This window comes from Heterodontus francisci, chromosome 34, assembly GCF_036365525.1.
Source record: "Heterodontus francisci isolate sHetFra1 chromosome 34, sHetFra1.hap1, whole genome shotgun sequence".
Taxonomy (NCBI): domain Eukaryota; kingdom Metazoa; phylum Chordata; class Chondrichthyes; order Heterodontiformes; family Heterodontidae; genus Heterodontus; species Heterodontus francisci.
In genome coordinates, this window is record NC_090404.1 from 42,455,244 (window position 1) to 42,474,976 (window position 19,733).

Below are 19,733 nucleotides of genomic sequence, written 5' to 3' on the forward strand. Positions count from 1 at the left end.
AATTTCCTTTTGTTTTTTCGGCGGAGGCCAGGGGGCTGCTGGGTAAGTAAAACACTATATATTTGGGCGGTTTCTGAACCCGAGACACCACACTTGTAGCGTCTCCCACCCGCCCTCCTCCTCTAACCGAAAAAAAAATGACTCAGGTAAGGCTTTTTCGATTTCTCTGGTTTTATTGTGATTGGTAAAAACTTTTCGTTCCTTTTTCATTTAAGTAAGTTTAAACTTAAGATGAAAAATAACAGGAGATCTCAGACCCGTATCATGCTCCTCTTGCTCAATGCGGGAGCTCAGGGACATGGCTGATGACCCTGACTCCTTTACGTGCAGGAAGTGTGTCCAGCTGCAGCTCTTGTTAGACCGCATGACGGCTCTCGAGCTGCGGATGGACTCACTTTGGAGCATGCGCGATGCTGAGGAGGTCGTGGATAGCACGTTTAGTGAATTGGTCACACCGCAGATTAGGATTGCTGAGGGAGAAAGGGAATGGGTTACCAAAAGGCAGAGAAAGAGCAGGAAGGCAGCGCAGGAGTCCCCTGCGGTCATCTCCCTCCAAAACAAGTATACCGTTTTGGATACGGAGAAGGATGAGGGGTGACATGATAGAGGTTTATAAGATGATCAGGGGAATAGATAGGGTAGACAGTCAGAAACTTTTTCCCCGGGTGGAGCAAAGCGTTACAAGGGGTCATAAATTTAAGGTGAAGGGTGGGAGATATAAGGGGGATGTCAGGGGAAGGTTCTTTACCCAGAGAGTGGTCGGGGCATGGAATGCCTTGCCTGGGGAAGTTGTTGAGTCAGAAACTTTAGGGACTTTCAAACGGCTTTTAGATAGGTATATGGATAAAGGAGAATGATGGGGTATAGATTAAATTGTCCTTGACAGAGGACAAAGGATCGGCACAACATCGTGGGCCGAAGGGCCTGTTCTGTGCTGTATTTTTCTATGTTCTATGTTCTATGATACTGTAGAGGGAGATGGCTCACCAGGGGAAGGCAGCAGTAGACAGGTCCATGGCACCGTGGCTGGCTCTGCTGTTCAGAAGGGCGGGAAAAAGAGTGGAAGGGCTATAGTCGTAGGGGATTCGATTGTCAGGGGAGTAGATAGGCGGTTCTGTGGTCGAAAACGAGGCTCCCGAATGGTATGTTGCCTCCCAGGTGCACGGGTCAGGGACGTCTCAGATCGGCTGCAGAACATTCTAAAGGGGGAGGGTGAACAGCCAGTTGTCATTGTGCACATAGGCACTAATGATATAGGTAAAAAACGGGATGAGGTCCTACAAGCAGAGTTTAGGGAGTTAGGAGCCAAGTTAAAAAGTAGGACCTCAGAGGTAGTAATCTCAGGATTACTACCAGTGCCACGTGATAGTCAGAGTAAAAATGAAAGAATAGTCAGGATGAATGCGTGGCTTGAGAGATGGTGCAGGAAGGATGGGTTCAGATTTTTGGGACATTGGGACCGGTTCTGGGGGAGGTGGGACTATTACAAATTGGACGGTCTACACCTGGGCCGGACTGGAACCAATGTCCTTGGAGGTGCTTTTGCTAACGCTGTTGGGGAGGGTTTAAACTAATGTGGCAGGGGGCTGGGAACCAATTGAGGTCAGTTGACAGTAAGGAGGTAGTAACAAAAGCCTGAAAGGAACTAGATAATGAAGTCAGTGTGACTAAGGGGAAGAGCAGGCAGGGAGCAGATGATGAATATAAAGGGACTGGTGGTCTGAGGTGCATTTGTTTTAATGCAAGAAGTGTAGTTGGTAAGGCAGATGAACTTAGGGCTTGGATTAGTACCTGGGAGTATGATGTTATTGCTATTACTGAGACTTGGTTGAGGGAAGGGCATGATTGGCAACTAAATATCCCAGGATATCGATGCTTCAGGCGGGATAGAGAGGGAGGTAAAAGGGGTGGAGGAGTTGCATTACTGGTCAAAGAGGATATCACAGCTGTGCTGAAGGAGGGCACTATGGAGGACTCGAGCAGTGAGGCAATATGGACAGAACTCAGAAATAGGAAGGGTGCGGTAACAATGTTGGGGCTGTACTACAGGCCTCCCAACAGCGAGCGTGAGATAGAGGTACAAGTATGTAAACAGATTATGGAAAGATGTAGGAGTAACAGGGTGGTGGTGATAGGAGATTTTAATTTTCCCAACATTGACTGGGATTCGCTTAATGTTAGAGGTCCAGATGGAGCAGAATTTGTAAGGAGCATCCAGGAGGGTTTTCTAGAGCAGTATGTAAATAGTCCAACTCGGGAAGGGGCCATACTGGACCTGGTGTTGGGAATGAGCCCGGCCAGGTTGTTGAAGTTTCAGTAGGGGACAACTTTGGGAATAGTGATCACAATTCCGTAAGCTTTAAAATACTCATGGACAAAGATGAGAGTGGTCCTAAAGGAAGAGTGCTAAATTGGGGGAAGGCCAACTATACCAAAATTCGGCAGGAGCTGGGAAATGTAGATTGGGAGCAGCTGTTTGAAGGTAAATCCACATGTGATATGTGGGAGGCTTTTAAAGAGAGGTTGATTAGCGTGCAGGAGAGACATGTTCCTGTGAAAATGAGGGATAGAAATGGCAAGATTAGGGAACCATGGATGACAGGTGAAATTGTGAGACTAGCTGAGAGGAAAAAGGAAGCATACATAAGGTCTAGGCGGCTGATGAAAGACGAAGCTTTGAAAGAATATCGGGAATGTAGGACCAATCTGAAACGAGGAATTAAGAGGGCTAAAAGGGGTCATGAAATATCTTTAGCAAACAGGGTTAAGGAAAATCCCAAAGCCTTTTATTCATATATAAGGAGAAAGAGGGTAACTAGAGAAAGGATTGGCCCACTAAAGGACAAAGGAGGAATGTTATGCTTGGACTCAGAGAAAATGGGTGAGATTCTAAACGAGTACTTTGCATCGGTATTCACCGAGGAGAGGGACATGACGGATGTTGAGGTTAGGAACAGATGTTTGATTACTCTAGGTCAAGTCGGCATAAGGAGGGAGGAAGTGTTGGGTATTCTAAAGGGCATTAAGGTGGACAAGTCCCCAGGTCCGGATGGGATCCATCCCAGGTTACTGAGGGAAGCGAGAGAGGAAATAGCTGGGGCCTTAACAGATATCTTTGCAGCATCCTTAAACACGGGTGAGGTCCCGGAGGACTGGAGAATTGCTAATGTTGTCCCCTTGGTTAAGAAGGGTAGCAGGGATAATCCAGGTAATTATAGACCGGTGATCCTGACGTCAGTGGTAGGGAAGCTGCTGGAGAAGATACTGAGGGATAGGATCTATTCCCATTTGGAAGAAAATGGGCTCATCAGTGACAGGCAACATGGTTTTGTGCAGGGAAGGTCATGTCTTACCAACTTAATAGAATTCTTTGAGGAAGTGACAAAGTTGATTGATGAGGGAAGGGCTGTCGATGTCATATACATGGACTTCAGTAAGGCGTTTGATAAGGTTCCCCATGGCAGGCTGATAGAGAAGGTGAAGGCGCTTGGGGTCCAAGGTGTACTAGCTAGATGGATAAAGAACTGGCTGGGCAACAGGAGACAGAGAGTAGCAGTAGAAGGGAGTTTCTCAAAATGGAGACGTGTGACCAGTGGTGTTCCACAGGGATCCGTGCTGGGACCACTGTTGTTTGTGATATACATTAATGATTTGGAGGAAAGTATAGGTGGACTGATTAGCAAATTTGCAGACGACACTAAGATTGGTGGAGTAGCAGATAGTGAAGGGGACTGTCAGAGAATACAGCAGAATATAGATAGATTGGAGAGTTGGGCAGAGAAATGGCAGATGGAGTTCAATCAGGGCAAATGCGAGGTGATGCATTTTGGAAGATCCAATTCAAGAGTGAACTATACAGTAAATGGAAAAGTCCTGGGGAAAATTGATGTCCAGAGAGATTTGGGTGTTCAGGTCCACTGTTCCCTGAAGGAGGCAACGCAGGTAAATAGAGTGGTCAAGAAGGCATACGGCATGCTTTCCTTCATCGGACGGGGCATTGAGTACAAGAGTTGGCAGGTCATGTTACAGTTGTATAGGACTTTGGTTCGGCCACATTTGGAATACTGCGGACAGTTCTGGTCGCCACATTATCAAAAGGATGTGGATGCTTTGGAGAGGGTGCAGAGGAGGTTCACCAGGATGTTGCCTGGGATGGAGGGCGCTAGCCATGAAGAGAGGTTGAGCAGATTAGGATTATTTTCATTAGAAAGACGGAGGTTGAGGGGGGACATGATTGAGGTGTACAAAATCATGAGAGGTATAGACAGGGTGGATAGCAAGAGGCTTTTTCCCAGAGTGGGGGCTTGAATTACTAGAGGACACGAGTTGAAAGTGAAAGGGGAAAAGTTTAGGGGGGATATGCGTGGAAAGTTCTTTACGCAGAGGGTGGTGGGCACCTGGAACGCATTGCCAGCGGAGGTGGTAGATGCGGGCATGATGGAGTCTTTTAAGATGTATCTAGACAGATACATGAATGGGCAGGAAGAAAAGAGATACAGAACCTTCGAAAATAGGCGACATGTTTAGAGAGAGGATCTGGATCGGCGCAGGCTTGGAGGTCCGAAGGGCCTGTTCCTGTGCTGTAATTATCTTTGTTCTTTGTTCTTTGTTCTTTGAACAGGAGCCACGTGTGGTGAGAACACTGCAAAACTTCATAGTTATTTCCAGCAGAGAAGGAGACAACTCGGTCCATGCCATCTCGGCACAGAGCAACGCAGTCAGGCTCGATGCCCGTAGCCCTGCAAGTCTGCTTTTCTCAGAATTCCTCCTGAAGGCATTGATAATTTCTGCTTCCACCACTCTTGTGGGCAGCGAGTTCCAGGTCATTATCACTTGAGATATAAAAACAGTGCTTCCTCATACTCCCCCACATCCTTTTTTTCCACAGAACTGGCAAATTGTGGTCACTACTCCTTGTGCAGTCTGTTAATGGGAACAATTTTTCCTTGTCTAACTTATCCAAGCCTGTCATAATCTGGTACACTGCTATTAAATCTCCCCTCAATCTCTTTTGTTCTAAGGAGAACAACCCCAGCTCTGACAACCTAAAATAAAAGCAAAATACTGTGGATGCTAACCTAACCTTGTAACTAAAATGCTCCATCCCTGGAACCCTTCTGCTAAATCTCCTCTGAACTCTCTCAAGGACCCTCATATCAAAGAACATAGAACATAGAACAGTACAGCACAGTACAGGCCCTTCGGCCCACGATGTTGTGCCGACTCTTTAACCTACCCTAAGATCAAACTACCTCCATACCCTTCATTCTACCATCATCCATGTACCTATCCAAGAGTTGCTTAAATGTCCCTAATGTATCTGCTTCTACTACCACCGCTGGCAGTGCATTCCACGCACCCACCACTCTCCGTGTAAAGAACCTACCTCTGACATCTCCTCTAAACCTTCCTCCTGTCACCTTAAAATTATGCCCCCTGGTGATAGCCCTTTCTGCCCTGGGAAAAAGTCTCTGGCTATCCACTCTATCTATGCCTCTCGTCATCTTATACACCTCTATCAAGTCACCTCTCATCCTTCTTCGCTCCAATGAGAAAAGCCCCAGCTCCCTCAACCTTTCTGCATAAGACATGCCCTCCAGTCCAGGCAGCATCCTGGTAAATCTCCTCTGCAAACTCTCTAAAGCTTCCACATCCTTCTTATAATGAGGCGACCAGAACTGAACACAATATTCCAAGCGTGGTCTAACCAGGGCTTTATAGAGTTGCAGCATAACCTCGCTGCTCTTAAACTCAATCCCCCTGTTAATGAAAGCCAACACACCATATGCCTTCTTAACAAACCTATCAACTTGGGTGGCACCTTTGAGGGATCTATGGACATGGACCCCAAGATCCCTCTGTTCCTCCACACTGCCAAGAATCCTGTCTTTAAGCCTGTATTCTGCATTCAAATTCGACCTTCCAAAATGAATCACTTCACACTTTTCCAGGTTGAACTCCATCTGCCACTTCTCAGCCCAGCTCTGCATCCTGTCAATGTCCCGTTGCAACCTACAACAGCCCTCCACACTATCCACAACTCCAGCAACCTTTGTGTCATCGGCAAAATTACTAACCCAACCTTCCACTTCCTCATCCAAGTCATTTATAAAAATCACAAAGAGCAGAAGTCTCAGAACAGATCCCTGCGGAACACCACTGGTCACCGAGCTCCAGGCTGAATACTTTCCACCTACTACCACACTCCGTCTTCTATGGGCCAGCTAATTCTGTATCCAGACAGCCTTATTTCCCTGTATCCCATGCCTCCTTACTTTCTGAATGAGCCTACCATGGGGAACCTTATCAAACGCCGTGCTAAAATCTATATACACCACATCCACTGCTCTTCCTTCATCAATGTGTTTTGTCACATCCTCAAAGAATTCAATAAGGCTTGTGAGGCATGACCTGCCCCTCACAAAGTCATGCTTATTATCTCTAATCAAACTATGCTTTTACAAATAATCATAAATCCTGTCTCTCAGAATCCTCTCCAATAATTTGCCCACCACCAACGTAAGACTGACTGGTCTGTAATTCCCAGGGTTATCCCTATTCCCTTTCTTGAACAAGGGAATAACATTTGCCACCCTCCAATCATCTTGTACCACTCCAGTGGACAGTGAGGACGCAAAGATCGTCAAAGTTCTCCCTGTGTCTGCGTGGGTTTCCTCCGGGTGCTCCGGTTTCCTCCCACATGCCAAAGACTTGCAGGTTGATAGGTTAATTGGCCATTATAAGTTGCCCCTAGTATAGGTAGGTGATAGGGAAATATAGGGACAGGTGGGGATGTGGTAGGAATATGGGATTAGTGTAGGATTAGTATAAATGGGTGGTTGATGGTCGGCACAGACTCGATGGGCCGAAGGGCCTGTTTCAGTGCTGTATCTCTGAACTAAACTGAATCATCGCCAAAGCCGCGGCAAATTCTTCCCTCGCTTCCCGTAATAACCTTGGGTATATCCCTTATGGCCCCGGGGACTTATCTATCATCATGTCTTTCAAAATTTCCAGCACATCCTCCTGCTTAACATCAACCTGTTCGAGCATATCAGCCTGTTCCACGCTGTCCTCACAAACGACAAGGTCCCTCTCACTCGTGAATACTGAAGCAAAGGATTCATTAAGGACCTCCCCTACCTTTATTGTTCCTGAAATGTGGTGACAAGAACAGGACAGATTTGTGGCTAACCAGAGCTTTATAAAGGTTCACCATAATTGTACTGAGTACTTCTTTTTATTAAGCCTAAGATTCCTTATGCTTTACTAACTATTCTCTCAGTATATCTTGCCACCTTCAAAGATCTATGCACCAGCACTCCCAGGTCACTCTGTTCCAGCACACTCTTTAGAACTATGCTATGACGTCTACATTGCCTCTTCTTAATTCTTCTGTCAAAATGCATCACTTCACACTTGTGAGGATAAAATTCTATCTGCCACCATTCTCTCCATTCTACGATCCTATCTATGGCCTGTTGTAGCAGTTGGCAGGAAAAAAGTCAGAAGTGCAAGGGGAGAGCCAACTGCGTAACAGCCCCGACAACCAATTTTATCTGCAGCACGTGTGGAAGAGTCTGTCACTGTCGAATTGGCCTTTTTCGCCACTCCAGGCGCTGTTCCACAAACCACTGACCACCTCCAGGCGCTTACCCATTGTCTCCCGAGACAAGGAGGCCAAAGAAGAAGATTGTTAATACTCCACACGTTAAGTCACAAAGCCTTAAGGCTTGTCTTTTTTACGTTGCTTGTCTCCTTCCCACTATTTTTCACTGTGGCCCTGTTTGATTCAGGCCCTTGATTTCTCTGCCTATCACTTTTCTTATTCCCCTTAATGTCTTTTGTTCTTGTCCTTGATTCCCCCTTCCTCTGACTCCTTGCAAAGTTTCCAATCCCCCTGCCATTTTAGTTCAATCCCCCCCAACCACTCGAGCAAACACTCCCCCTGGGACATACCTTTGTGTTAGGTAAGACGTCATGTCATGGAGCATTTTCCCCCTCTTGCCCATTGCCTCCAGTTTAGTTCGGGCTCCTTGATCCCATGCTAGGTCTAATGTTATTTTTATGTCAATTTCAGTCACTGTCACCTCTTGGAAACAGCTCTATTTTCCATGTTTGGTCAAGGTTGTAATTAAGTCTGGAATTGCGTGCCCCTGGGGGAACCCAAACTGAGCATCGGTCAACGATGTGTTACTGAGTAAGTGTTTATTGATAGCACTGTCAACGATACCTTCCACAACTTTGCTGATGATTGTGAGTAGACTGATGGGGTCGTTAATGGGCGGATTGGACTTTTCCCGATTTTTGTAGACAGGACATAGCTGGGCAAATTGCGCATTGTCAGGAAGATGTGCGTTTTGCAATTATACTGAAACAGCGTCTCTCAGGCCACAGCTGGTTCTAGAGCACAGGTCTTCAGTATGACAGTTGGAATTGTGTCAGGGCCCATCGTGTTTTCTATATTCAGTGCTTTCACCCGTCTCTTGACAGCACGTGGATTTAATGGAATTCTCTCGAGGCTGGCATCAATGATGATAAGGACCAATCTTCTCTTCAACCCAGGACCGAATCCGCTTCCACCACACTCTCCGTATTGGACAAAGCTTTGGCCCCAGCACTGATCCACGAGTTGCAGTCTGATATCTTGAAAATGCTCCATTTATCCCTCCTCGTTGCTTTCTGTCTGTTTACCTCTAAGTCCTCCTTGCATGTTAATATATTACTTCAATTCCATGAGCCTTTATCTAATGTATTAATCTTACCGAATGCCTTTTGGAAATCCAATTATACTACATTCCTGCCCTTTCAGTTACATCCTCAGAATTCTGGAATAAATCTGTCAATCAAGATTTCCATTCGGTAAAAACATGTTGACTTTGTTTGATCAGACAATGATTTTCCAAGTGCTTGTTCATACTTCCTTCATGATAGATTCGGACATTTTCCAGACGACTGATGTTCAGCTAACTTGCCTACAATTCGCCATACTATGAGGGGAGCAATGTGGCTCCAGTGGCGCAATCGGTAAGCGCGTGGTACTTATACAGCAGTACAATTAATGAGCTATGCCGAGGTTGTGAGTTCGAGCCTCACCTGGAGCATTGACTTTTAGAAACGGGGTGCAATGAGAAACAGCTGTCCAGTGCAGAGAGCAGTCATTCATTCGTCTGAACTGGCCAGAAGAAGGGGAACAATAGAACTGTGATGTGACATCAAAGGAACAGGAGCCACGTGTGGTGAGAACACTGCAAAACTTCATAGTTATTTCCAGCAGAGACGGAGACAACTCGGCCCATGCCATCTCGGCACAGAGCAACGCAGTCAGGCTCGATGCCCGTAGCCCTGCAAGTCTGCTTTTCTCAGAATTCCTCCTGAAGGCATTGATAATTTCTGCTTCCACCACTCTTGTGGGCAGCGAGTTCCAGGTCATTATCACTTGAGATATAAAAACAGTGCTTCCTCATACTCCCCCACATCCTTTTTTTCCACAGAACTGGCAAATTGTGGTCACTACTCCTTGTGCAGTCTGTTAATGGGAACAATTTTTCCTTGTCTAACTTATCCAAGCCTGTCATAATCTGGTACACTGCTATTAAATCTCCCCTCAATCTCTTTTGTTCTAAGGAGAACAACCCCAGCTCTGCCAACCTAAAATAAAAGCAAAATACTGCGGATGCTAACCTAACCTTGTAACTAAAATGCTCCATCCCTGGAACCCTTCTGCTAAATCTCCTCTGAACTCTCTCAAGGACCCTCATATCAAAGAACATAGAACATAGAACAGTACAGCACAGTACAGGCCCTTCGGCCCACGATGTTGTGCCGACTCTTTAACCTACCCTAAGATCAAACTACCTCCATACCCTTCATTCTACCATCATCCATGTACCTATCCAAGAGTTGCTTAAATGTCCCTAATGTATCTGCTTCTACTACCACCGCTGGCAGTGCATTCCACGCACCCACCACTCTCCGTGTAAAGAACCTACCTCTGACATCTCCTCTAAACCTTCCTCCTGTCACCTTAAAATTATGCCCCCTGGTGATAGCCCTTTCTGCCCTGGGAAAAAGTCTCTGGCTATCCACTCTATCTATGCCTCTCATCATCTTATACACCTCTATCAAGTCACCTCTCATCCTTCTTCGCTCCAATGAGAAAAGCCCCAGCTCCCTCAACCTTTCTGCATAAGACATGCCCTCCAGTCCAGGCAGCATCCTGGTAAATCTCCTCTGCAAACTCTCTAAAGCTTCCACATCCTTCTTATAATGAGGCGACCAGAAGTGAACACAATATTCCAAGTGTGGTCTAACCAGGGCTTTATAGAGTTGCAGCATAACCTCGCTGCTCTTAAACTCAATCCCCCTGTTAATGAAAGCCAACACACCATATGCCTTCTTAACAAAACTATCAACTTGGGTGGCACCTTTGAGGGATCTATGGACATGGACCCCAAGATCCCTCTGTTCCTCCACACTGCCAAGAATCCTGTCTTTAAGCCTGTATTGTGCATTCAAATTCGACCTTCCAAAATGAATCACTTCACACTTTTCCAGGTTGAACTCCATCTGCCACTTCTCAGCCCAGCTCTGCATCCTGTCAATGTCCCGTTGCAACCTACAACAGCCCTCCACACTATCCACAACTCCAGCAACCTTTGTGTCATCGGCAAAATTACTAACCCAACCTTCCACTTCCTCATCCAAGTCATTTATAAAAATCACAAAGAGCAGAGGTCTCAGAACAGATCCCTGCGGAACACCACTGGTCACCGAGCTCCAGGATGAATACTTTCCACCTACTACCACACTCCGTCTTCTATGGGCCAGCCAATTCTGTATCCAGACAGCCATATTTCCCTGTATCCCATGCCTCCTTACTTTCTGAATGAGCCTACCATGGGGAACCTTATGAAACGCCGTGCTAAAATCTATATACACCACATCCACTGCTCTTCCTTCATCAATGTGTTTTGTCACATCCTCAAAGAATTCAATAAGGCTTGTGAGGCATGACCTGCCCCTCACAAAGTCATGCTTATTATCTCTAATCAAACTATGCTTTTACAAATAATCATAAATCCTGTCTCTCAGAATCCTCTCCAATAATTTGCCCACCACCAACGTAAGACTGACTGGTCTGTAATTCCCAGGGTTATCCCTATTCCCTTTCTTGAACAAGGGAATAACATTTGCCACCCTCCAATCATCTTGTACCACTCCAGTGGACAGTGAGGACGCAAAGATCGTCAAAGTTCTCCCTGTGTCTGCGTGGGTTTCCTCCGGGTGCTCCGGTTTCCTCCCACATGCCAAAGACTTGCAGGTTGATAGGTTAATTGGCCATTATAAGTTGCCCCTAGTATAGGTAGGTGATAGGGAAATATAGGGACAGGTGGGGATGTGGTAGGAATATGGGATTAGTGTAGGATTACTATAAATGGGTGGTTGATGGTCGGCACAGACTCGATGGGCCGAAGGGCCTGTTTCAGTGCTGTATCTCTGAACTAAACTGAATCATCGCAAAAGCCGCGGCAAATTCTTCCCTCGCTTCCCGTAATAACCTTGGGTATATCTCTTATGGCCCCGGGGACTTATCTATCATCATGTCTTTCAAAATTTCCAGCACATCCTCCTGCTTAACATCAACCTGTTCGAGCATATCAGCCTGTTCCACGCTGTCCTCACAAACGACAAGGTCCCTCTCACTCGTGAATACTGAAGCAAAGGATTCATTAAGGACCTCCCCTACCTTTATTGTTCCTGAAATGTGGTGACAAGAACAGGACAGATTTGTGGCTAACCAGAGCTTTATAAAGGTTCACCATAATTGTACTGAGTACTTCTTTTTATTAAGCCTAAGATTCCTTATGCTTTACTAACTATTCTCTCAGTATATCTTGCCACCTTCAAAGATCTATGCACCAGCACTCCCAGGTCACTCTGTTCCAGCACACTCTTTAGAACTATGCTATGACGTCTAAATTGCCTCTTCTTAATTCTTCTGTCAAAATGCATCACTTCACACTTGTGAGGATAAAATTCTATCTGCCACCATTCTCTCCATTCTACGATCCTATCTATGGCCTGTTGTAGCAGTTGGCAGGAAAAAAGTCAGAAGTGCAAGGGGAGAGCCAACTGCGTAACAGCCCCGACAACCAATTTTATCTGCAGCACGTGTGGAAGAGTCTGTCACTGTCGAATTGGCCTTTTTCGCCACTCCAGGCGCTGTTCCACAAACCACTGACCACCTCCAGGCGCTTACCCATTGTCTCCCGAGACAAGGAGGCCAAAGAAGAAGATTGTTAATACTCCACACGTTAAGTCACAAAGCCTTAAGGCTTGTCTTTTTTACGTTGCTTGTCTCCTTCCCACTATTTTTCACTGTGGCCCTGTTTGATTCAGGCCCTTGATTTCTCTGCCTATCACTTTTCTTATTCCCCTTAATGTCTTTTGTTCTTGTCCTTGATTCCCCCTTCCTCTGACTCCTTGCAAAGTTTCCAATCCCCCTGCCATTTTAGTTCAATCTCCCCCAACCACTCGAGCAAACACTCTCCCTGGGATGTACCTTTGTGTTAGGTAAGACGTCATGTCATGGAGCATTTTCCCCCTCTTGCCCATTGCCTCCAGTTTAGTTCGGGCTCCTTGATCCCATGCTAGGTCTAATGTTATTTTTATGTCAATTTCAGTCACTGTCACCTCTTGGAAACAGCTCTATTTTCCATGTTTGGTCAAGGTTGTAATTAAGTCTGGAATTGCGTGCCCCTGGTGGAACCCAAACTGAGCATCGGTCAACGATGTGTTACTGAGAAAGTGGTTATTGATAGCACTGTCAACGATACCTTCCACAACTTTGCTGATGATTGTGAGTAGACTGATGGGGTCGTTAATGGGCGGATTGGACTTTTCCCGATTTTTGTAGACAGGACATAGCTGGGCAAATTGCGCATTGTCAGGAAGATGTGCGTTTTGCAATTATACTGAAACAGCGTCTCTCAGGCCACAGCTGGTTCTAGAGCACAGGTCTTCAGTATGACAGTTGGAATTGTGTCAGGGCCCATCGTGTTTTCTATATTCAGTGCTTTCACCCGTCTCTTGACAGCACGTGGATTTAATGGAATTCTCTCGAGGCTGGCATCAATGATGATAAGGACCAATCTTCTCTTCAACCCAGGACCGAATCCGCTTCCACCACACTCTCCGTATTGGACAAAGCTTTGGCCCCAGCACTGATCCACGAGTTGCAGTCTGATATCTTGAAAATGCTCCATTTATCCCTCCTCGTTGCTTTCTGTCTGTTTACCTCTAAGTCCTCCTTGCATGTTAATATATTACTTCAATTCCATGAGCCTTTATCTAATGTATTAATCTTACCGAATGCCTTTTGGAAATCCAATTATACTACATTCCTGCCCTTTCAGTTTCATCCTCAGAATTCTGGAATAAATCTGTCAATCAAGATTTCCATTCGGTAAAAACATGTTGACTTTGTTTGATCAGACAATGATTTTCCAAGTGCTTGTTCATACTTCCTTCATGATAGATTCGGACATTTTCCAGACGACTGATGTTCAGCTAACTTGCCTACAATTCGCCATACTATGAGGGGAGCAACGTGGCTCCAGTGGCGCAATCGGTAAGCGCGTGGTACTTATACAGCAGTACAATTAATGACCTATGCCGAGGTGGTGAGTTCGAGCCTCACCTAGAGCATAGACTTTTAGAAACGGGGTGCAATGAGAAACAGCTGTCCAGTGCAGAGAGCAGTCATTCATTAGTCTGAACTGGCCAGAAGAAGGGGAACAATAGAACTGTGATGTGACATCAAAGGAACAGGAGCCACGTGTGGTGAGAACACTGCAAAACTTCATAGTTATTTCCAGCAGAGAAGGAGACAACTCGGCCCATGCCATCTCTGCACAGAGCAACGCAGTCAGGCTCGATGCCCGTAGCCCTGCAAGTCTGCTTTTCTCAGAATTCCTCCTGAAGGCATTGATAATTTCTGCTTCCACCACTCTTGTGGGCAGCGAGTTCCAGGTCATTATCACTTGAGATATAAAAACAGTGCTTCCTCATACTCCCCCACATCCTTTTTTTCCACAGAACTGGCAAATTGTGGTCACTACTCCTTGTGCAGTCTGTTAATGGGAACAATTTTTCCTTGTCTAACTTATCCAAGCCTGTCATAATCTGGTACACTGCTATTAAATCTCCCCTCAATCTCTTTTGTTCTAAGGAGAACAACCCCAGCTCTGCCAACCTAAAATAAAAGCAAAATACTGCGGATGCTAACCTAACCTTGTAACTAAAATGCTCCATCCCTGGAACCCTTCTGCTAAATCTCCTCTGAACTCTCTCAAGGACCCTCATATCAAAGAACATAGAACATAGAACAGTACAGCACAGTACAGGCCCTTCGGCCCACGATGTTGTGCCGACTCTTTAACCTACCCTAAGATCAAACTACCTCCATACCCTTCATTCTACCATCATCCATGTACCTATCCAAGAGTTGCTTAAATGTCCCTAATGTATCTGCTTCTACTACCACCGCTGGCAGTGCATTCCACGCACCCACCACTCTCCGTGTAAAGAACCTACCTCTGACATCTCCTCTAAACCTTCCTCCTGTCACCTTAAAATTATGCCCCCTGGTGATAGCCCTTTCTGCCCTGGGAAAAAGTCTCTGGCTATCCACTCTATCTATGCCTCTCATCATCTTATACACCTCTATCAAGTCACCTCTCATCCTTCTTCGCTCCAATGAGAAAAGCCCCAGCTCCCTCAACCTTTCTGCATAAGACATGCCCTCCATTCCAGGCAGCATCCTGGTAAATCTCCTCTGCAAACTCTCTAAAGCTTCCACATCCTTCTTATAATGAGGCGACCAGAAGTGAACACAATATTCCAAGTGTGGTCTAACCAGGGCTTTATAGAGTTGCAGCATAACCTCGCTGCTCTTAAACTCAATCCCCCTGTTAACGAAAGCCAACACACCATATGCCTTCTTAACAAACCTATCAACTTGGGTGGCACCTTTGAGGGATCTATGGACATGGACCCCAAGATCCCTCTGTTCCTCCACACTGCCAAGAATCCTGTCTTTAAGCCTGTATTCTGCATTCAAATTCGACCTTCCAAAATGAATCACTTCACACTTTTCCAGGTTGAACTCCATCTGCCACTTCTCAGCCCAGCTCTGCATCCTGTCAATGTCCCGTTGCAACCTACAACAGCCCTCCACACTATCCACAACTCCAGCAACCTTTGTGTCATCGGCAAAATTACTAACCCAACCTTCCACTTCCTCATCCAAGTCATTTATAAAAATCACAAAGAGCAGAAGTCTCAGAACAGATCCCTGCGGAACACCACTGGTCACCGAGCTCCAGGCTGAATACTTTCCACCTACCACCACACTCTGTCTTCTATGGGCCAGCCAATTCTGTATCCAGACAGCCTTATTTCCCTGTATCCCATGCCTCCTTACTTTCTGAATGAGCCTACCATGGGGAACCTTATCAAACGCCGTGCTAAAATCTATATACACCACATGCACTGCTCTTCCTTCATCAATGTGTTTTGTCACATCCTCAAAGAATTCAATAAGGCTTGTGAGGCATGACCTGCCCCTCACAAAGTCATGCTTATTATCTCTAATCAAACTATGCTTTTACAAATAATCATAAATCCTGTCTCTCAGAATCCTCTCCAATAATTTGCCCACCACCAACGTAAGACTGACTGGTCTGTAATTCCCAGGGTTATCCCTATTCCCTTTCTTGAACAAGGGAATAACATTTGCCACCCTCCAATCATCTTGTACCACTCCAGTGGACAGTGAGGACGCAAAGATCGTCAACGTTCTCCCTGTGTCTGCGTGGGTTTCCTCCGGGTGCTCCGGTTTCCTCCCACATGCCAAAGACTTGCAGGTTGATAGGTTAATTGGCCATTATAAGTTGCCCCTAGTATAGGTAGGTGATAGGGAAATATAGGGACAGGTGGGGATGTGGTAGGAATATGGGATTAGTGTAGGATTAGTATAAATGGGTGGTTGATGGTCGGCACAGACTCGATGGGCCGACGGGCCTGTTTCAGTGCTGTATCTCTGAACTAAACTGAATCATCGCCAAAGCCGCGGCAAATTCTTCCCTCGCTTCCCGTAATAACCTTGGGTATATCCCTTATGGCCCCGGGGACTTATCTATCATCATGTCTTTCAAAATTTCCAGCACATCCTCCTGCTTAACATCAACCTGTTCGAGCATATCAGCCTGTTCCACGCTGTCCTCACTCGTGAATACTGAAGCAAAGGATTCATTAAGGACCTCCCCTACCTTTATTGTTCCTGAAATGGGGTGACAAGAACAGGACAGATTTGTGGCTAACCAGAGCTTTATAAAGGTTCACCATAATTGTACTGAGTACTTCTTTTTATTAAGCCTAAGATTCCTTATGCTTTACTAACTATTCTCTCAGTATATCTTGCCACCTTCAAAGATCTATGCACCAGCACTCCCAGGTCACTCTGTTCCATCACACTCTTTAGAACTATGCTATGACGTCTACATTGCCTCTTCTTAATTCTTCTGTCAAAATGCATCACTTCACACTTGTGAGGATAAAATTCTATCTGCCACCATTCTCTCCATTCTACGATCCTATCTATGGCCTGTTGTAGCAGTTGGCAGGAAAAAAGTCAGAAGTGCAAGGGGAGAGCCAACTGCGTAACAGCCCCGACAACCAATTTTATCTGCAGCACATGTGGAAGAGTCTGTCACTCTCGAATTGGCCTTTTTCGCCACTCCAGGCGCTGTTCCACAAACCACTGACCACCTCCAGGCGCTTACCCATTGTCTCCCGAGACAAGGAGGCCAAAGAAGAAGATTGTTAATACTCCACACGTTAAGTCACAAAGCCTTAAGGCTTGTCTTTTTTACGTTGCTTGTCTCCTTCCCACTATTTTTCACTGTGGCCCTGTTTGATTCAGGCCCTTGATTTCTCTGCCTATCACTTTTCTTATTCCCCTTAATGTCTTTTGTTCTTGTCCTTGATTCCCCCTTCCTCTGACTCCTTGCAAAGTTTCCAATCCCCCTGCCATTTTAGTTCAATCCCCCCCAACCACTCGAGCAAACACTCCCCCTGGGATATACCTTTGTGTTAGGTAAGACGTCATCTCGTGGAGCATTTTCCCCCTCTTTCCCATTGCCTCCAGTTTAGCTCGGGCTCCTTGATCCCATACTAGGTCTAATGTTATTTTTATGTCAATTTCAGTCACTGTCACCTCTTGAAAACAGCTCTATTTTCCATGTTTGGTCAAGGTTGTAATGAAGTCTGGAATTGCGTGCCCCTGGTGGAACCCAAACTGAACATCGGTCAACGATGTGTTACTGAGTAATTGTTTATTGATAGCACTGTCAACGATACCTTCCACAACTTTGCTGATGATTGTGAGTAGACTGATGGGGTCGTTAATGGGCGGATTGGACTTTTCCCGATTTTTGTAGACAGGACATAGCTGGGCAAATTGCGCATTGTCAGGAAGATGTGCGTTTTGCAATTATACTGAAACAGCGTCTCTCAGGCCACAGCTGGTTCTAGAGCACAGGTCTTCAGTATGACAGTTGGAATTGTGTCAGGGCCCATCGTGTTTTCTATATTCAGTGCTTTCACCCGTCTCTTGACAGCACGTGTATTTAATGGAATTCTCTCGAGGCTGGCATCAATGATGATAAGGACCAATCTTCTCTTCAACCCAGGACCGAATCCGCTTCCACCACACTCTCCGTATTGGACAAAGCTTTGGCCCCAGCACTGATCCTTGAGGCACTCCACGAGGTGCAGTCTGATATCTTGAAAATGCTCCATTTATCCCTACTCGTTGCTTTCTGTCTGTTTACCTCTAAGTCCTCCTTGCATGTTAATATATTACTTCAATTCCATGAGCCTTTATCTAATGTATTAATCTTACCGAATGCCTTTTGGAAATCCAATTATACTACATTCCTGCCCTTTCAGTTACATCCTCAGAATTCTGGAATAAATCTGTCAATCAAGATTTCCATTCGGTAAAAACATGTTGACTTTGTTTGATCAGACAATGATTTTCCAAGTGCTTGTTCACACTTCCTTCATGACAGATTCGGACATTTTCCAGACGACTGATGTTCAGCTAACTTGCCTACAATTCGCCATACTATAAGGGGAGCAATGTGGCTCCAGTGGCGCAATCGGTAAGCGCGTGGTACTTATACAGCAGTACAATTAATGAGCTATGCCGAGGTTGTGAGTTCGAGCCTCACCTGGAGCATAGACTTTTAGAAACGGGGTGCAATGAGAAACAGCTGTCCAGTGCAGAGAGCAGTCATTCATTCGTCTGAACTGGCCAGAAGAAGGGGAACAATGGAACTGTGATGTGACATCAAAGGAACAGGAGCCACGTGTGGTGAGAACACTGCAAAACTTCATAGTTATTTCCAGCAGAGAAGGAGACAACTCGGTCCATGCCATCTCTGCACAGAGCAACGCAGTCAGGCTCGATGCCCATAGCCCTGCAAGTCTGCTTTTCTCAGAATTCCTCCTGAAGGCATTGATAATTTCTGCTTCCACCACTCTTGTGGGCAGCGAGTTCCAGGTCATTATCACTTGAGATATAAAAACAGTGCTTCCTCATACTCCCCCACATCCTTTTTTTCCACAGAACTGGCAAATTGTGGTCACTACTCCTTGTGCAGTCTGTTAATGGGAACAATTTTTCCTTGTCTAACTTATCCAAGCCTGTCATAATCTGGTACACTGCTATTAAATCTCCCCTCAATCTCTTTTGTTCTAAGGAGAACAACCCCAGCTCTGCCAACCTAAAATAAAAGCAAAATACTGCGGATGCTAACCTAACCTTGTAACTAAAATGCTCCATCCCTGGAACCCTTCTGCTAAATCTCCTCTGAACTCTCTCAAGGACCCTCATATCAAAGAACATAGAACAGTACAGCACAGTACAGGCCCTTCGGCCCACGATGTTGTGCCGACTCTTTAACCTACCCTAAGATCAAACTACCTCCAAACCCTTCATTCTACCATCATCCATGTACCTATCCAAGAGTTGCTTAAATGTCCCTAATGTATCTGCTTCTACTACCACCGCTGGCAGTGCATTCCACGCACCCACCACTCTCCGTGTAAAGAACCTACCTCTGACATCTCCTCTAAACCTTCCTCCTGTCACCTTAAAATTATGCCCCCTGGTGATAGCCCTTTCTGCCCTGGGAAAAAGTCTCTGGCTATCCACTCTATCTATGCCTCTCATCATCTTATACACCTCTATCAAGTCACCTCTCATCCTTCTTCGCTCCAATGAGAAAAGCCCCAGCTCCCTCAACCTTTCTGCATAAGACATGCCCTCTAGTCCAGGCAGCATCCTGGTAAATCTCCTCTGCAAACTCTCTAAAGCTTCCACATCCTTCTTATAATGAGGCGACCAGAACTGAACACAATATTCCAAGCGTGGTCTAACCAGGGCTTTATAGAGTTGCAGCATAACATCGCTGCTCTTAAACTCAATCCCCCTGTTAATGAAAGCCAACACACCATATGCCTTCTTAACAAACCTATCAACTTGGGTGGCACCTTTGAGGGATCTATGGACATGGACCCCACGATCCCTCTGTTCCTCCACACTGCCAAGAATCCTGTCTTTAAGCCTGTATTCTGCATTCAAATTCGACCTTCCAAAATGA

At 45.8% G+C, this 19,733-nt stretch overlaps 3 non-coding genes across 3 annotated transcripts; all 3 read left to right on the forward strand.

Moving 5' to 3' along the window:
* The first annotated feature begins 9,009 nt into the window (after positions 1–9,009).
* trnai-uau (transfer RNA isoleucine (anticodon UAU)) lies at positions 9,010–9,104 on the forward strand. The gene is made up of 2 exons: positions 9,010–9,047; positions 9,069–9,104. It is a non-coding gene; the product is annotated as a tRNA-Ile (tRNA).
* A 4,511-nt stretch (positions 9,105–13,615) lies between these two features.
* Positions 13,616–13,710, forward strand: trnai-uau (transfer RNA isoleucine (anticodon UAU)). The gene is made up of 2 exons: positions 13,616–13,653; positions 13,675–13,710. It is a non-coding gene; the product is annotated as a tRNA-Ile (tRNA).
* A 4,502-nt stretch (positions 13,711–18,212) lies between these two features.
* On the forward strand, positions 18,213–18,307 carry trnai-uau (transfer RNA isoleucine (anticodon UAU)). The gene is made up of 2 exons: positions 18,213–18,250; positions 18,272–18,307. It is a non-coding gene; the product is annotated as a tRNA-Ile (tRNA).
* The last annotated feature ends 1,426 nt before the right edge of the window (positions 18,308–19,733 follow it).